The sequence below is a fragment of the Balaenoptera borealis genome (genome assembly GCF_965194805.1).
Source record: "Balaenoptera borealis genome assembly, contig: HAP1_SCAFFOLD_1201, whole genome shotgun sequence".
Lineage (NCBI taxonomy): Eukaryota > Metazoa > Chordata > Mammalia > Artiodactyla > Balaenopteridae > Balaenoptera > Balaenoptera borealis.
Window position 1 is genome coordinate 106362 of NW_028123013.1, and position 18222 is coordinate 124583.

General features: G+C 56.8%; 1 long non-coding RNA gene and 1 pseudogene across 2 annotated transcripts in view; one reads left to right on the forward strand and one right to left on the reverse strand.

Moving 5' to 3' along the window:
* The window catches only part of LOC309621925, a 120390-nt gene that overhangs the window by 63432 nt on the left and 38736 nt on the right, over window positions 1-18222 (forward strand). The window lies entirely within an intron of this gene.
* LOC309621927 (thimet oligopeptidase-like) lies at window positions 9447-16307 on the reverse strand (annotated as a pseudogene). Its single transcript has 8 exons — window positions 16282-16307; window positions 12729-12934; window positions 12153-12528; window positions 11878-12073; window positions 10826-10883; window positions 10591-10719; window positions 9816-9954; window positions 9447-9602 (listed from the first exon to the last, which is right to left on the reverse strand). The product of its transcript is annotated as a thimet oligopeptidase-like (transcript).

Here is an 18222-nt window from a genome sequence, read left to right on the forward strand (position 1 = left end):
GGACAGCATGGAAGCTTTGCACCCCTTTCCCCATACCTTGCCCTGTGCGTCTCTTCCATATGGCTGTTCCTGAGTTAGATCTTTTTATAATAAACTGGTAATCTAGAAAGGAAAAAAAAATATTATATATATATATATATATTTGGTCATCTCATATATATTTGGCTTTCCAAAAGTCACCTCATTAACATAACAAAAGGCACCTTTTTTAAAAAATTAATTTTATTTGTGCGTAGTTCTGCTGTACAGCAAAGTGAATCAGCTATACATATACATATATCCCCTCTTTTTTGGATTTCCTTCCCATTTAGGTCACCACAGAGCATTGAGTAGAGTTCCCTGTGCTATACAGTAGGTTCTCATTAGCCTGGAAGGGCGACGCTGCACTCTCCCCTCCGTTGCCAGGCAGGCTGTGCTTCTGTTACTGCAGCCCAAGGCCCCGAGAGCCTGCTCTGGTTCCTTAGGGGCCCCTGGGAGGGGTGTTTGTCACAGGTCTCTCCGCAAGCCCAGTTCTCTCGACCGTGACTGTCCTCGATTGCGGCGTCTGCTACACGGCCTGGGTCAAAGAGCCTAAAAGTGCGGGGATTGGGACCCAACCTGGTAGGAGGAACTTGAGTCCCGTGATCCCCCTAAGCCCCTGTAACCCTGCGGTGGGCGTGGGTCCCCCTCAAGTCACGCTGCCTCCCACACCCACAGCTTCCTTCTGTCTTTGGCTGAGTCCCCTCTGGTTCCTCAAATGGCCACCAGGTGGGAGCAGAGACCTGCGGTGAGGCTGGGACTGAGGCCTCCTTGAAGATGGGCTAGGAGGGCTCCAGGCAGGGCTGGGGGCCTCTCTCACTGGGGGTCTGGGCTTGCCGGGTGGCTGGGAGCTGGGTGCGTGCCTGGGGGTGCAGGCCTCTTTTGGGGTGAGTGTGCTGTGACTGCGTGGGGTGTAGATGGGCACACCTGTGTGCAGAGGCCTCTGCAGCTGTTGGGTGCGTGTGCCCTTGAGCATGCCCGTGTGCAAGCATGCAGGGGGTACCTGTGTGTGACTGTGGGGCCTGGGTCTGCAGAATCCTCCCTGTTCCCCTGCAGGCCTGAGAAGGCTGACGATTGGGATAGCCTGGCCCTTGAACTTTATGTTTCCAAAGCGGCAGGTGGCTCCGAGGCTCGGACCTCAGGACCCCCTGCCCGCTGCGTTCCCTTAGGCTGTGTCCAGCCAGTGTGGCGGCTTGTCCTACTTTGCCAGGTTTGGGGTCCTGCTGAGCCTTTTTTATTTATTTATTTATTTTAACATCTTTATTGGAGTATACTTGCTTTACAATGGTGTGTTAGTTTCTGCTGTGTAACAAAGTGAATCAGTTATACATATACGTATGTTCCCATATCTCTTCCCTCTTGCATCTCCCTCCCTCCCACCCTCCCTATCCCACCCCTCTAGGTGGTCACAAAGCACCAAGCTGATCTCCCTGTGCTCTGCGGCTGCTTCCCACTAGCTCTCTGTTTGACGTTTGATAGTGTATATATGTCCATGCCACTGTCTCACTTTGTCACATCTTACCCTTCCCCCTCCCCATATCCTCAGGTCCATTCTCTAGTAGGTCTGTGAGCCTTTTGATTTGTGTCAGGATGGGGACTCATTGCTGTTCCTGGGGGCCTCGGGGTAGGAAAGGCCAACAGTGCACTGGGGGTGCTCCTTAGCCCCAGGCTGGGGGTTCGGGGAGGGGGAGGGCCGCCACACCGGAGTTTGTGCCCCTGGTCCTGCCAAGCCACTGGGAGGGTGGATGCTAGCCCACTTGTCACCCGCTTAGCATCCTGGGCTTCCAAGGTCCTCCTCCAGCCAGGCCCGTTTCCCTGCTCCCTTTGGTGCCTTTCTACTGCCCTCACTACCTCCACCGCCCTCTTCCGTTCTCCCTGAAAACCACGCTAAGCAGACATTTGTCAAGGTCACAGTGACCTCCATGCTGCCAAGCCCAGTGGACAATTCTCCGGCCTCCTCTGACTTGACCCTCAGCAGCACTTCAGGGGCTGGTCCTTCCCTCCTCCTGCCATCACTCCCTTCCGCAGCTCAGGAATTCCGCTCTCCTGGTTTTCCTTCTGTCCCGCTGGCCCTCCCTCTCAGCCTCCTTTGCTGGTCCCTGATCTCTCCAAGTCTGGGTGCCCCATCCCTACACCTCTTCTGTCTCCCTCTTTAAACGCCCACTTCCTTGGTGATCTCATCCAAGCTCATGGCTTTCAAATGACTCCCGTTGAGTATAATTTAATTAGTTGGTTTTTTATCATCTGTCTTCTCCCAAAGGAAAGCAAGCTCTACAGGCAGGGCTTTTTTTGTCTTAAGTCAGGTTTATTAAGGTATAATTTACATACAGTTAATGTCACCCTTTTTAGTGTTCACTTCTGTAAGTTTTTGACAAACACGTATAGTTGTGAAACTGTCTCTGCCGTCAATTACAGGACAGTTCCCATCACCCCCAAAAGTTCTCCATACCCTTGTGGTCATCCCCTCCCCCATGTCCCGCCCTGGGCAGCCACTAATCTGTTCTTTTGTCCCTTTTCCCTAGTTGTGCCTTTTCTGAAAAGTCATATAAATGGGATTGTACTGCGTGTAACCTTTGGAATCGGCTTCTTCCACTTATCACAATGCACAGCGCATTTGAGATTCACCCATATTGTTGCAGCTGTGAGCCGTTAGTTCTTTTATTCTATTGTATTTTATTGCACAGCTTTGTTTATCTGTTCGGAGGGGGACCAGTTGTCCTGGTTTCCGTGGGAGGGAATGGTTTTTCTGGGACATGGGACTTTCAGTGCTAAAACCAGGGTGGTTGGTTATCTTAGTTCTTTAGTTGAGGGACATTTGGGTTGTTTCTAGGTTGTTGATGATTTTGAATACCTACTCAATATAACCAGTGACAGAGGGTTTTTTGGTGAACACAAATGTCCATTTCTCTTGGGTAAATACCTAGGAGTGGGGTTGCTCAGTTGGATGACGAGTGTACGTATCACTGTAAAAGAGGCTGCCAAGCTGTTCTCCAGAGTGGCTGTATTGTGTAGCATTGTGGGAGAATTCCACTTGCTCTGCATCTTAACCAGAACTTGGTAGTGTGTCAAAAAAAATTAAAAACCGGTTTTTTAGCCATCTTAATAGGTGTATAATGATATCTCCTCACGGTTGGCAGAGATTTCCTTTATTCGCCTTGAGTAGTGTTGTGCCCCCAGTGCCTGGGTTAGTGCCTGCTATGTAGTAGACACTCAATGAATTTTTTTTTTTTTACTTAGTGAATGGATGTATGGATGGATGAATGAATGAAGTCAAAGGGGCTTCCGGTATCTAAATCTGTTATAGCAAATACATAGCACACGTACCGCCAATTCCCCCATGCCCCATTCTGTTTCCATGGCAGACGTCACTCATCAATTGAGCCATTTTATCCACCTGCTTCATTTCAGACAGGTACGATCCAGTCCTTTGTGTAGCAAGTGAGATGAGCCCCATGAGCTAATGCAGCTTTAGTTCAAGCCTCTCATTGGCTGAAGAAGAGGCCAGGCTCAGAGCAGGGTCCAAGGCTGCCCAAGGACTCACAGCGAGCCAGTGGCAGGACTAGATCTCCAGGCTGGGCTCTCCCCAGAAAAATGCACGACGTCTCTGACAAGGCTGGAGTAGGATGGGAGGCATGGACGTGGATCTGGGCCTGAGGCCGGGTTGGAGCATTGTGGAGTGCTCCCTGGGCCCCGGCTGGGTGGGAAGGCTGATGCCGGCGCTCTTCCTGCAGGTGCCCAGGAGCTGCTGGGATGGCCTACCCGCCCACGTTGGCTCCCTGGCCCAGCGGGCGTACTGGGCTCTGCTGAGCCAGCAGAGGGACCAGAGCATCGTGGCCCTGGGCCAGAGCGGTGCTGGCAAGACCACCTGCTGCGAGCAGGTCCTGGAGCACCTGGTGGGGATGGCAGGCAGTGTGGATGGCAGGGTCTCAGGTACAGTGGTCTCCAGGTGACGTGCAGCTGGGACGTGGTGGGGGCGGTGGCGTGGGGGAAGGGAAGGGAGAGTCAGAGGGGGTGCTGGGCGGCTCTTTCTTATATCTGCTCAGCTAGCGTTCACTGAGCACCTGTGTGCAGACCCTGTGCTGGCTTCTGGGCAGGGCCACCCCTAGTCTGTTGGGTACTTTTGTGTGAATTAGAAACAGGTACTCCTTGCCTAAGACACTCACTGCCACATGTGGAACCGTCGTCACGCATTGACATTGTTAGAACCAAACACTTGACCACCACGTTCTGGGCCATCATCCTAATAAGTATACAGGCCTATGGCTATCTGATATAAATGCTGTGCCCTTAGGTGTGGTGTCCTTGTGCAGCGCACAGCCCACTGGACTGTGCAGAGGACCCGATAAGTAAAAACAAAGACAAGGAGGCACTGACAGCCGGAAGGGAGACTCAGCTGCTCATCTGTGCCAGACTCCAGTGCTCTGCACCGCTTGCTGGCCGAGCTGGGGAGGGGAGAGGCGGAGGGAGCACAGAGAAGGGGCCGGGGGGCTTCCTTGAGGAAATGATGTTTGAGCTGGGCATTAAAGAAAGAGTTTCAACATTGTAAATCAACTATACTTCAATAAAAAATAGTGTCAGTTGGTGATAATAATTACAATATTGATGGGGATCGTGGTAAATGCTTGCTGAGGACTTACGCGCCAGGCTCTATTCCAAGCAGGTTAACTTATTTATTATTTAAAACATCCCTATAAGGTAGACATTATTATTATTTGAATTTTATAGATGAGGCCATTAAAACGCAGGGAGGTTAACCAGCTTGCCCAAGGCCACACAGCTCATACATCCTAGCACCGAGATTCAAACACAGACAGTTTGGCTCCAGAGCTGTTACCCCTGGGCCAGTGTCCTCAATGTATTGTTGCCCCTCTGAGGAGCCTTTTTAGTTGTTCTTTCTCCTAATCGTCTCCCACCATGAAAAGTTAATGCCATAGATTCACCATATATTTGTTTATGCAGTGTGTGTGTATGTGTGTATATATATACAGACACACACAGACGTGTGTGTGTGTGTGTGTATCTGTGCTCTATTCTATACATAAGAAAGGAAAACTGCCCCCATCCTCAAGAATCAGTTTCTGCCCTCTTGGGGGCAGTATTCCCCCTGCTGAGAATATATGGCCCAGGCAGTATTGCTTTTCTAATAATAACAAACAATACTAACACCACCACATTTGGAGCATGTTCTGAGCACTTTACATTATTAAAGCTTTTAGTCTTTGTGGCAACCACATGAGGTAAGTAAGTACTATTATTACCCCCATCTTATAGATGGGGTATCTGAGGCACAGGGGGGTTAATTTATTCGCTCCAAATCAGGTGACTAACAACGGGGAGAGGCCATATTCAAGCTTGTTTAACCATTGTACTATCCTGCTTCTCCACTGGGCTTATTCCAATGCTTTATTGATCACCTGTTCTGCACCTGGCCCAGGTTAGAGCCCTGTGAGGAGCTGGGGATACAGCAAGGAGAGGCCCTCCCAGAATGTAGATCTGCTGAAAGTGTGTGTTGGGGGAGTGGGAGTCAGGCTAGGCTGTATCCAGGTGCCTAGCACATAGTGGGTGCTTGTTAAATAGTTATGTTAAAAAGCTTGGGACTGCTGGGCTTTTTGAGCTGGCTGTGATGGGCGTTCCCCGACAGCAGGTCCAAGAATGTTAATGCTCTGCCCTCCTCCTAGACTCCACCAGGCCCAGGAGGCCCTAGGGCAGCCCTTGTCACTCAGATCGTACCAATCCTAGGTGTGTGTATCTCCCCTTCTGGGCTCACTCTTGCTCACCCCGCGCCCCTGCTTGCAGCACAGGGCCAGCCCAGCAGCGGAAGAGGTGTGGCTTAGAGCTGAGTTGGGGGAGTGGAGGGGCCCCTGCTGGGGCCTGGGGCCAGAATGGGGTCCTGTGAGAGGTGGGGGTGGCAGCACCTGGGCCACGGGTGATGCCCTGTCTGTGCCCCACCAGTGGAGAAGATTCGAGCCACCTTCACTGTCCTCCGGGCCTTTGGCTCCGTGTTCACCGGCCACAGCCGCCGTGCCACCCGGTGCTCCATGGTGATGTCACTGGACTTGAACGCCACAGGCCGAGTCACGGCCGCCCAGCTCCAGGTGAGGCCTCTGGGTGGGAGGGAGAGGGGGCTCTTTAGGGCTGCAGTAGCCTCAGCCCCACTCAGCAGGGCCCACGCCTCCAGCTGGGACCCTGGAATGTGTCTAAATGGTCATCGCTCCCCAGGCCAAGGCCAGCTCCTCCCCACCTCACTCAGTGCCCAGACATCTCCTCCTGGAGCAGGCCAGCTCGTCTGTGCCTCGGAGTATCACAGGGATGAAATATTCATGAGTAGATACATAATTCAGCCGCTCATTAGCTGGGTCTTAAAAGCGTAAGCTGAAATTAAACAGGCGCTCGCTGGCCTTCTGCGGCAGCCCGTGTGTGACAGGCACATGGCCTGTTTGTTCCTCTCTCTGAAATCACCTGGCTCCTCCCCTTCCCCCCCCCCCGCCCCCACCAACATTCTGTTTGAACAGAAAACAGGATTAGGTTATTAGAAGGGTTGTTTGTATGTGGAGCTAGGAGAATACCCAGACTCGCTGGTGCACGATAAATCCCTTTCTGTCCCGGCCCTGAAAGTCTACCGTGCATCACCATGTGGGTCAAGTTATTAAGGGCTTCGGTTGCATAAGAGTGTGTTGGAGGGCGGCTCTGGGTTAATTGTTAGTACCCTTGGATTCCTTCATCGGAATGAGCCCGTTGCATTCGTTGATTGCCTGCGTGGACTCTGAATCAGTGAGACAAAGGCCTGGCACGTTTTGATTTGGAGGCGTCCAGCCAAGTTGGGGCCTGAGGTGCTGCCTCGAAGAGTGGGCCTGGGGGTTGGTGGGGGTGTGCGGGCAGCCTAGCGGGGCCTCGTGCTGACCGGCGCCTGTCCTCTCCCCTGGCAGACGATGCTGTTGGAGAAGAGCCACGTGGCCCCGCAGCTGGAAGGGGAAGGCAATTTCGAGGTTTTCTCCCAGATGCTATCCGGATTGGACCTGGCTCTCAGGTGAGCGACTGGGCTGAGCAGGGACAGCCGAGGGCAGTGAGACAAAGGGCCTCCGCTCTCCAGGGCCCCAGCCCTGCCTCTGCCCAGAGGTGAGAGGCAGTGGAGCCCAGTGGTTAGGAATCTGGCCTCTGATTCTTGCTGCCTGGTACTGCTCCTGGGCTGGGTGAACCTGGCCAGGTGTCACCTGCTCTGAACCTCCGTTTCTTCCTCTGTAAAGTGGAAATAGTACCTTGACTGCTGACCTTACAGGATTAAGTGAGATAATTCACATATGGCTCTTTATACACGCTGGGGGGTGGTGGTGGGTGTCTGCTGTGACGGTGACATTTTGGTACAGGTTCTGACAGCAGCGTGGGAGGTGGGCAAGGAACAGCAGACCCCAAATCTTCCAGAAGCTCCTAAACTCTGTGAGAGCCTTGGGTGCACCTGAGGTAGCTCAGGGCGAGGAGGCACCAGGTGGAACAGCAGAGAAGCCACAAGACTCATCTGGGAGGGCCTTCTGGGGGAGGTGGCCCAGGGAGTCATCTCTGCCCCTCGCTGACTCCTGGGAATTCTTGGACATGTGGCTCCCTGTCTCTGAGCCTTGGTTTCCTCATCTGTTGAACGAATGAGTAAGGTTCTATCTAGTGAAGCTCCAGGGAGTGCTCACCCCAGGCGAGGGGTGATAATTTTCAATTTGCCTCTGCGTCCCCCATCATTTGTCTCCTGCCTTCCACCCCCGTCTGAAGGGCAGGCCCAACCTGTCCTGAGCCTCTTGGCTAAGGCCAGAGGGGCACCTTACCCTTTGGAGAGAGGGCAGATTAGGGAGGAAACTCCCAGTTTTCAGAGCAGGGTAACTGAGGAGTAAGGAAGCTTCTGGAAGGCCTTCACTTAAGAAGGGCCCATTGAGGGCAGCAAGTGAGGAATATTCGGGAGGCAGGGCCAGGGCCTGAGGCAGACCCCGGGGCCACCTGGGGCACTCTGTGGAGCCCCGTGCCATGATGCCCACCTGCCCTGCCAGGCCACTGGTGTGGGTGGGTCCTCCCTTACTTCTGGTCCCTTCTCTGTTTCCAGGACAGAACTGTACCTGCACCAGCTGGCAGACAGCAGCTCCTTCGGCATGGGCGTGTGGCCTAAGGTAAAGAGGAGGTCCTTCTGGGTGTGAGTGGGTGTCTGTGTCCCCATGGCCAAGATGGGCGGGTCCCCTGTGTGGCTCGTCCCTCTGCCACTGGGGTGAGTAGTTGGCAAGGGCTGGTCACGTGGGGGAGGCAGGGTTGCCTTTATGGGGCCTGGGCTTGTCAGGGAAATGAGTCTTGTGCTAATAAAGGGAACCAGGAGGTGGTTTGTGTAGAGGTTAGGGCGCGGTCTCCGGGACAGGCTGTCTGGGTTCAAACCCCGGCTCTGACACTTACTGGATATGAGACCTCAGGCACGGACCCTAGCCTCTCTGAATGTCTGTGTCCTCTTCGGTAAAATAACAACAGAACGGGCGGGCAGGCTGAGGGGAGGACAGAGCGTGGCACGGCCTGCCCGCCTGGGCCACGGGGAGAAGGTCGGGGCGCCGCCCGCGCCCTCGTTCCGCTGCCTGGCGTCCTTTGTGGAGGCAGGGCTCCCAAGGAGCTCAAAGGCCAGGGAAGGACACACGGGACGGTCCAGAGCCACCCTACCGCTCCAGTGGTGCAGCACCCTCTCTGAATTCCTACTGCCACCAAAACACATCCCTAAGGCCTTTGGGAAGAATTGCTAGGACCCAGGAAGGCGGCCCCTTGCTGTGGTCCAGACTTCAGCAGCTGCCGATGACCAGAGGGAGCCAGCCGGCCGGCCGTGAGCAGGAGGACAGGACACGGGGACAGGGACAGCCACAGCCGGGCTTCCCGCAGCTGTGCCCACCGCCAGAACCAGCTCCAGCCAGTCACAGCCCCCGAGATGCCAAACAGTGACGGGCGAGAGGCCGGCAGGAAACTGACACCCCCTCACTGGAGAGCCTGCCCGGTCGGGGTGCGGGGCACCATCCCCGTCTGAACTCACCCCACAGCTCAGCCGTCTCCCAGTGACCCAGACGCGTCACCACGGCCCCAGGGCTGATCCCCGACCAAGGTCAGAACTCCCCCCAGTGTGACGGCCCCCATGCCACTCCTGTGGTGGAAGGGACGGCAGGCAGAGACCAGGAGTAGAGTCTTTTTTATTAATGGCTGCGTTTTCAAAGAACCGTTTTGTTACCAGGAAAGCTCCCCAGGAAGGGATTGCATTAGTGCAACAAGGGGGAGCCTTGATGCCAGGCTTTCCAGACACTTCCAGGTGGAGACTTTTGGCCTAGGCCGGCCGCCGGGGACTCGGGGGCTGGGAGGACACACGGCCCCTCCCCCGCCCCGACGGGGCGCTAAGGCACCCGGCCCGCCCGGGGGGGCAAAACCCCGTGCCGTCAGCAGGCCGGCGGCTTGCAGCCCTCAACCTGCAGCCCTTTGCTCAGGAGGAAGGCGTCCTGCATGGGGTCACAACCCAGGAAGAGCTTCACCATGCCCTTGGCATCCTCGGAGCCCCCTGGCCTCAGAATGCAGCTTCTGTAGTCCATGGCAACCTGAGGAGAGGGGGCGGGGCTGCAGGAGGGTGGAGCACCCCCTTCACAGAGGGTGTGGGTGTGGCCACCTCTGCTGTGACTCAACAAAGGGCAGGGGAGCAGGGGGTTCTGGGCAGGGCCCTCAGAGCCTGGCAGGCCCAGGCGGGCGGCACAAGCATCTAGGCCCAGGCCAAGGACCTCCGTGTTGGTCTGCACGGCAGGCCGGCCTCTCACCTTGCCACTCAGGACGCCCTCCTGCTTGAAACGAGTGTGTGGACCGTGTCCGCGGAGTACACCTCGCTGCACAGGTAGCCATAGGACTGGGCGTCGTAGCTTCCTGCCAGGTGGCCGAAAGTCGCAGGCAGGTGGGTCCCTGGGACACACGCGGAGAGGCTCCTGCCCGGCCCCCTGGCCGCTCCGTGCCCCTTCCCCAGAGCCCAGAGCTTGGGGCCTCAAAGCAGCCCTGTCTGAGTCCCCTGCCACTAGAGGGAGTATTGGCCCAACACTTCTAGAAAACGGGGACCTTGCTGGCAACTCAGTGGAGGGACACAATTCAATCTTTGCCGACTTTCTGCTGAAGCTCACGAGGGTTCACCCCTAAGCCTCTTACAGGGACAGCTGCCCGAGGCTCCGAGGGATGAGTCAGGGCTCGCCCTCCAGCACGGGGAGAGCGCGGGTTAAAGCGCTCACGAGGGAGTGAACTGCGTCTCCGCACCGACACGCACGGGCAAACCTCGTCGACGCGTTCCGTCCGGGGTATGAAGCCCTCTCCTGCCTCTTCCAGGCTCTCCGGAAAGCACGTGCAGATAGGCCCAGCCCACCCTCGGACTCCGCGCGCCACAGCTGGAGGGACCAGCCCAGGAACCCAGGCAGGAAGAGGCCAGAGGTCAGCGGGCCTCGACCAGAGCCCGTCAGTCGGTCCCCCTTCACACACCACCAGAGGATCCTCTTGAACTGGGCAGTAGCCGCCAACCGACCGCTAAGGTGGGCCCGGCGTGTGCTTGGCTACCTGGCGTGGCTGGGACCCTGAGGATCTCCTGGCAGAGGCGGGCATTGTCCTAGGCCGGGTCCGAGGGCGTCTGCATGTGCAGGGCCTGGTCCACCTTGGCCAGGACGATCTGGCGCAGGTTGAAGAGGCCTGGAGGGCGGGAGGAAGGAGACGGGGGTGCTGGCACTGTGTCCAGGCCGCGCTTTCCAGCCGGGCGGTCCGGGAGCCCCTTTCCTTTCCCTCGGCCCGGCCGCACGGGGGTTGGCCAGCCGGGACTTGATGAGCTTGTCCAGCAGCTCCTGGGGGACGGCAGTGCCCGTGCCCCGCCGAGACTGGCAGCAGCGCCAGGGCTTCACAGGGTGCGGCGCTCCCGGCCCCAGAGCCTACCCTCTGGTTCTCATCCCCGGCTGTCACCAGAGTCGCAGGCAACGTGCCCTTCTTTTCGTTTGTCTTTTTTCCGGCCCGCAGCCACGCAAAGCTGTGAAGCCCTGCCACTCGCTGCCACGTGGATGCACCCTGAGAACACGATGCTCAGCGAGAGAAGTCAGACACAGAAGGACACACAGGGTGTGACCCCACTGAGGGGAAACGTCCAGAACAGGTAGATCCACAGAGTCAGAGTGGGTTCCTGGTTGTCAGGGACAGGGGAGGGGAGGGAATGATAACTAAGGGCGTGAGGGACCTTTTTGGGGTGAGGGAAATGTTCCAGAACAGGGCAGTAGTGACGGCTGCACAGCTCAGTAAAGTGTCCCCACGCGCTCCGGTTGCAGTCTGTGAGAGCATCGCTCTCAGGACGAAGGGCTGACTGCAGGAAGACTGAACGAGCACTGGGTCCTGGGCCCAGACGCTCAGCTGGGGACCCCCCCATTGGGAAGTCACTGGGACTTGCTGAGCCTCCACCGAGACTTGCAGCAGCCCCAGGACCTCACAGGGCGTGGTGCTCCCGGCCCCAGAGCCTAACCTCTGGTTCTCATCACTGCCTGTCACCAGCCTTGCATGCAACGTTCCTTTCTTCTATTTTGTCTTTTTTAAAGGCAACTCTTGAATACCTGTATTTAACATGCAGGGAACCAGTCCTGACTCCTTGATCTGGGACTTCCAGCCTCCAGAGTCTCGAGGACATCCACTTCCGTCGTTTACGCGCCCAGTGCGTGGGGTTTGATGATGGAAACTGACACCGAGAGCGTCTCCTCGTGCGGGGTGACATCAGCGGAAGAATCCCGTGGCGAGGGCCTGCCTGAGGACCACGGGAGAGCCCGGGCCCTCCCCGCCCCCTGCCTTCAGCCCCTCGCCCGCACCCTCCTGGGAGCGGAGCTGGTGCATCGCTTGCCAGAACTCATGGAAGTAGGTCTCCAGCTCATCATGCTGCAACAGGGAGGGCGGGTTGGGCGTAGGCTTGGTGAAGTTGGCCACCATGGCCGCGATGGCAATCTGGCGCCTCCCGTCCTGCTGCAGGCAGCCCGGCTGCAGGCCAAAGCAGGCCATGTGCCCGGACTTCCCTTCCCTGGGGAGGGACGCGGGTGAGGCCCCGCTACCACAGAGGAGCCCCGGCCCACGGCCGACAGGTTCCCCCACGCATGCACCGAGGGTAGAGGTCCAGGTAGAACTTGCTGATGGATGACCTTGCCCAAGGCCGCGTCCCGGACCGTGTAGAGCCTCACATCTTCATCTTCGTGACGCATGTTGGCGCCTTCCTCCAGGTCGAAGGTCAGCCCCAGCAGCTCCTGGGAGATGCCCAGCCGCCCGCGCGTGACCACCTGCATGGGGAAGGACTCATTGAGCAGGTACTGGTCCACGTGGTAGCGCGTCTCCTCCCCCTGGTTCATGTAGTAGCGCAGGTCCTAGACGTTGATGGGCCCGTCAAAGTGCAGGCCCCGCCTCTGGCACTCAGCCTTCTTTAGCTCCAGGATCACGGCCGCTCCTGCTCCCCGAGGGGCTTCAGCTTCTGGGCCAGCTCATCTGCGGGCGGAGGGGAGAGGCTCAGCTATGTCCCTGTGGCAGCCGCCCAGCCGCCCCCCACCCCACGCCCCTCGAGGCAGAATGAAGGGTTGGGGAAGGCGACCCCCAAGGGCTGACACAGTGGGGTCTCAGGCAGCACCACGTCCAGTCAAGGTCCACCTGACCCCCGTCCCCACTGGGACTCGGGGAGGCGGGGTTACCTAGGAAAGTGGCCACCACCTGGCTGGTCTTGGCCATGTTCATCTCCAGCACAGAGTCGGCTCGCGTGCTGAATCCCAGCAGGCGGGACTTCTGAGCCTGCAGCCTTACCAGCTCCCCGAGGATCGCGCAGTTCTCCTGGAACCCAGAGACAGCCAGCGCTGGGGACCGTGGGCCACGCCCTCCCCACAGGCCCCGGGCCAGGTCTCTGTGGGTGGGAGGGCTCTCAGGCCACTGGCGGGCACAGCCAAACCCCCTCCCTCCTCCTCCTGGCCTGGATTTCTAGACACTTTGGTGCTGTCCTAACATGTGGTCTTTATGAACACAGGTCCTTTTGGAACCAGAAACGGCATGAACCATGATGAGCTCTAAGGCCAAGGGCAGGAAGAAATGTGACCAGGCTCTCCAGGAGCCACCCAGGGGCCTCCCCGGGCTCAACAATACAAACTTGGCTGCCGTGCAGACAGCAGCTCATCCCCACGGCGCCCGAACACCCAGCCCCTGGACGGCGAGAGACCTGTTGCTGCAGGTGGCCCGTGGTTGGCTGGTGAGGCCTGGCCCCAGGCGTACGCCACCTTCTCTGGGGCCACCTCTCTGGGTCTGCGGTGGGGTTCTCCTGGGAGCCCCCAGTCACCACAGGACCAATGTGGCCTGTCTGCAGCCCAAGAAGGTGGGGACACAGGTCTGTCCCCCGTGGACATCACCCGCGAGGCCGAGCAAGCACCAGTGGTGTCTGCGGGGAAGATGAAGGGCTCATGCACAGCCCCCATCTACTGAAGATGCTAAACGGGAGAAGCACAGACTGCAGCCACATGCGGTATGGACCAAACGCAAGTGTCCTTGCAGGAACCGATGTCTGAATGTCGAGGCTGTTCCCGGGCCACAGTGAGAAGGCCCAGGCCCCACGCAAGGCACAGAGAGGGGATGGGGGGAACATCTGCGAATCTGAGCTCATCGGGCATCACCCCAGAAGGAGAGGGAGAGAGCCAGAAGGAGATACGGAGGGAGAGGGAGAGAGAGGGAGGTACAGACGTCTCTCCTTTCCCTGGGGGTTCTCTAGTGCAGCCAAGCCTGAAAACCACTGCATTTCGGGAGATGGGTCCTCGTGGAAAAGTTAAATAGTAGCTCATGGCATTATCGACACATATTAAAATGGCCCCAAATCTTGGGGAGTCAGGGAGGGGAGCTGGAGGCTGCCTCGTAAACGAGGAGAGATTGGGCGTCAGAGGAGGTGCCTGCCTCCACCACCTCCGCCGCCGCCGCCCCCCCCCAGGGCCCCGCAGACTTCATCTCCCAGCTGTGGTCCTGGGCTGGAAGGTAGCGGGGAGGTCAGGCCGTCCCAAGCATCAACGTTGACTTCAGGGCTGATCTGAAAGGCGCCTGGTGTTTGTTGAAGCAGAAAAAAGAGAAAGCAGTGGGCAGAGGATGGGAGGGGGAGGGAGCCCCCATCAGCCCTTCTCCCTGTCTCCCTCTCTGTCTTCGTCTCTGTCTCCCTCCCTCCCTCCCTCCCTCTACCTCCCTGCCTCTCACTCTCCCTCCATCTCTCCCTCTGCCTCTCTCCCTCCCTCTCTCCCTCCCTCTCTCCCTGTCCCTCTTGCCCTGTCCTGTCCCTCTCTCCCTCCCTCCATCCCTGTCTCTCTTTCCCTGTCCCTCTCTCCCTCTCCCTCTATCCGTCCCCCCTCCCTTTCCCCGTTTCCATCTCCCTCTCTGCCTCCCTCTTTCCCTGTCCCTGTTTCCCTGCTCTGCTCTCCCTCTCCCTCTTTCCCTCTCCCTCTCTCCCTGTCCCCCTTTCCCTGTCCCTGTTTTCCTGTTCCGCTCTTCCTATACCTCTTTCCCTCTCCCTCTCTCCCTCTCGTGCTCCCTCTCCCTCCACCTCCTCCCCTCTCCAGAGAGGGAAGGAGGTGGAGGGAGAGGGACAGGGAGCAGGAGAGGGAGGGGGGAGAGGGAGAGAGGGATAGAGGGAGGGAGAGGGACAGGGAGCAGGAGAGGGAGGGGGGAGAGGGAGAGAGGGATAGAGGGAGGGAGGGAAAGACAAAGACATCTTTCCCTCCCTCCCTCTATCCCTCTCTCCCTCCCTCTCTCCCTCCCTCCCTCCCTCTCTCCCTCTTCCTCGCTCCCTCTCCTCCCTCTCCCTCCGTCTCTCCATCTCCCTCACTCCCTCCCAGAGACAGAGAGACGAAGAGGCAGAGACAAGGGAGAGGGAGAGGGAGAGAGAGGGAGAGAGAGGGAGAGACGGAGAGAGGGAGAGAGAGAGAGGTCTATTCCTCCCTTTCCCTCTCTCCTCCTTCTCTCCCTCTCTCCCCCCTCCCTCTCTCCCCCCTCCCTCTCTCCCTCTCCCCCTCTCCCTCGTCTCTCCCTCTCCCTCCATCTCTCCCTCTCTGGGAGGGAGTGAGGGAGAGGGAGAGACAGAGGGAGGGAGAGGGTGAGACAGAGGGAGGGAGAGGGAGAGAGGAAGGGAAAGGGCGAGGGAGGGAGAGGGAAGGAGGGCGACACGTCTCTCCCTCTCCGTCTCCCTCCCCCTCCCTCTCTCCCTCTCCCTCCCTTCCTCTCCCTCTCCCTCTCCTAGAGGGAGGGAGGGAGAGGGAGAGACAGAGGGAGAGGAGAGGGGGAGTCGGAGAAGGAGGTAGGGAGAGGGAGAAGGCGAGAGGGTGCCTGCTTCCCTCTCTGTCTCCCTCCCTCCCTCCCTCCCTCCCTCTCTGTGTCCCTGTCTCCCCCCTCTCCCTCTCCCTCTGTCTCTCCCTCTCTGGGAGGGAGAGAGGGAGAGGGAGAAGGAGGGAAAGTGATGGAGGGAGGTAGAGGGAGAGAGGGTGAGGGAGAGAGGGAGAGAAGGAGGAGAGAGGGAGAGGAAGGGAGGAAGAGAGCTCTCCCTCTCTCCCCCCTCTCTCTCCCCCTCCCTCTCTCCCTCTCCCCCTCTCTCTTGTCTTTGCCTCTCCCTCCGTCTCTCCCTCTCTGAGAGGGAGTGAGGGAGACGGAGAGACGGAGGGAGAGGGAAAGGGAGGAGAGGGAGGGAGGGAGGGAGAGACGTTTCCTCCCTCCCTTTCCTCCCTCTTCTCCCTCTCCCTCTCACTCTCCGTCTAACTCTCCCGCTCCCTCCATCTCTCCATCTCCCTCACTCCCTCCCAGAGGGAGAGGGGAGGTAGAGAAGGAGAGGGAAAGAGGAGAGGGAAGAGGGAGAGGAAAGAGGCAGAGGAAATAGGCAGAGGGAAGAGGGAGAGAGGGAAGAGGGAGAGAGGGAGAGGGAGAGAGGGAGAGGAAAGAGGGAGAGGGAGGGAGAGGGAGAGAGGGAGGGATAGAGGAAGAGACAGAGAGGGAGAGAGAGGGGGAGTGGGAAAGAGGTAGAGGGAGAGCGGAACAGGGAAAGAGGTACAGGGAGAGAGGGAGGCAGAGAGGGAGGAGAGGAAGCAGGGAGAAAAGAGAGAAAGAACACACCGTCTACATTTCTGTCAAATGACACCGGGGATCCTTACACAACCAGGAGAAAGTAACACAGGGAGGCTCTTTCTCAGCTGGAGCTGGAACTGCAGACGGGGCCAAACACCACCAGGCTGGCCACACGCATCCAGCCACCGCTCCAGCCCCATCAGCCGTGAGTCCGGTCACCAGGGCTCTGAGTGTCTGCTCCAGGGAGCTGGGGTTCACCCTCTCACCCGGGAGGCCGGGCCAAGACAGCAGGGCCCCGGGCTGGACACATAGGGGGAAACGCATCCCCACAGGACAGCTTGTGCGAGCAGATTCAGCTACCAGATTCTAGAGGCCCGGGACCACCCTGTGGCCCGTGAAACCCAGGAGCCACGAGAGTCTTGCAACGTGATTCCTGTCCGTTGGACTGTAAAGTTTATGTAGGGAATCTTGGAAACAGTGGTAACAAGGCTGAATTGGAACGAGCTTTAGGCTATTATGGACCACTCTGAAGTGTGTGGGTTGCTAAAAACCCTCCCGGCTTCGCTCTCGTTGAATGTGAAGATCCCCGAGATGCAGCCGATGCTGTCCGAGAACTAGATGGGAGAACACTATGTGGCTGCCGAGTAAGAGTGGACCTGTCGAATGGGAAAAGAGAAGTCGAAATCGTGACTGCCTCCTTCTTGGGGTCGTCGCCCTCGAGATGATTATGGGAGGAGGAGTCCTCCACCTCCCACACATCTCCAAGATGGAGAGCCTTCTCCGTCAGCCAGAGCAGGTCCCTTTCTAGATATAGGAGAAGAGAGAGATCCCTGTCCCAAGAGAGAAATCACAAGCCGTCCTGATCTTTCTCTAGGTCTCCTAGCCGATCTAGGTCAGATGAAAGGAAATAGAAGACCACTTTGCAAGAGGAGTGGTGTACAGGCAATAACTTCATTTGGCAGGAGTATGTACAGAAAATTCAAGTTTTGTTTGAGACTTCCGAAGCTTGGTGCACTTTTTAAATGTTTTAGTTGTTCACATTTGTTTGTCTCTTGGGAGAGTGACACATAAAGGTGTCATTCTCTATGGTTTGAAATGGGTCCTGTGAGGCATGTAATATGAAGAATTGTTACCTTACAATGTTCCCTTAAGCAAAATTGAACTTGCTTTGAATTTTTGGTCTTGCCTAGACTGATAATAAAACTCTAACTCCTGCCCACCTAAAGTGTGATGTTTACTATTATGGAAACAACACTGGCAAACATTGAAAAGACTTTCTGTAGCTGGGATATGGTATGCAGCTGTAGTTAAGCAAGCAGTCTTTAAAAGGTGCTGTGAACCCAAGCCAGCAGGTAAAAATGAAAGCCGCACCCTTACCCTAGATTAGAGGTTTAAAAATTCCACTAGTCTTCACACCGGACAAGAGGTTGTCCAGGGAGTTTAAAATCTAAGAAGTTTCAAGGAAGTTAGTTTACCTTTGAGTTAGGTCATACATCCCCTCTGTGATTGCTGTACATGAATACATAGCTCTTTGTAATATTTTTTGGAAATTTGAGATTATCAAGATACCAATGTCCTGCCAGATTAAGAGTATATTATAGAGCTGAACTTTGAGTTACTGTGCAATTTTTTTTTTCATGCTGTCATTTGTAATATGTTTTGTGAGAATCCTTGGGATTAAAGTTTTGGTTGCAAAAGAAAAAAAGAAAAGAAAAGAATCCGCCTGCCAATGCAGGGGACACAGGTTCAAGCCCTGGTCCGGGAAGATCCCAGGTGCCGCAGATCAAGTAAGCCCGTGGGCCACAACTACTGAGCCTGCACTCTAGATCCTGGGAGCCAGAACTACTGAAGCCCACACGCAACGAAGACCCAACGCAGCAAGAAAAAAAAGACGATACTGGCCAGGTGATCAAGGGTAAAATCGTTTGTCATAAGTCCCGTTGATGGTGTGTATCCTTGATGTGACCTGAGGAGAATGGCATTTTTATCTCTGTCTGGGTCTTCCGCCCCAAACCCCATAACTCCAGACCAACCATAAGAAAACACCAGAAAACAAACAGACAAACAAATTGAGGGACAAAACACCTGACCAGTCCTCAAAACTTTCAAGGTATC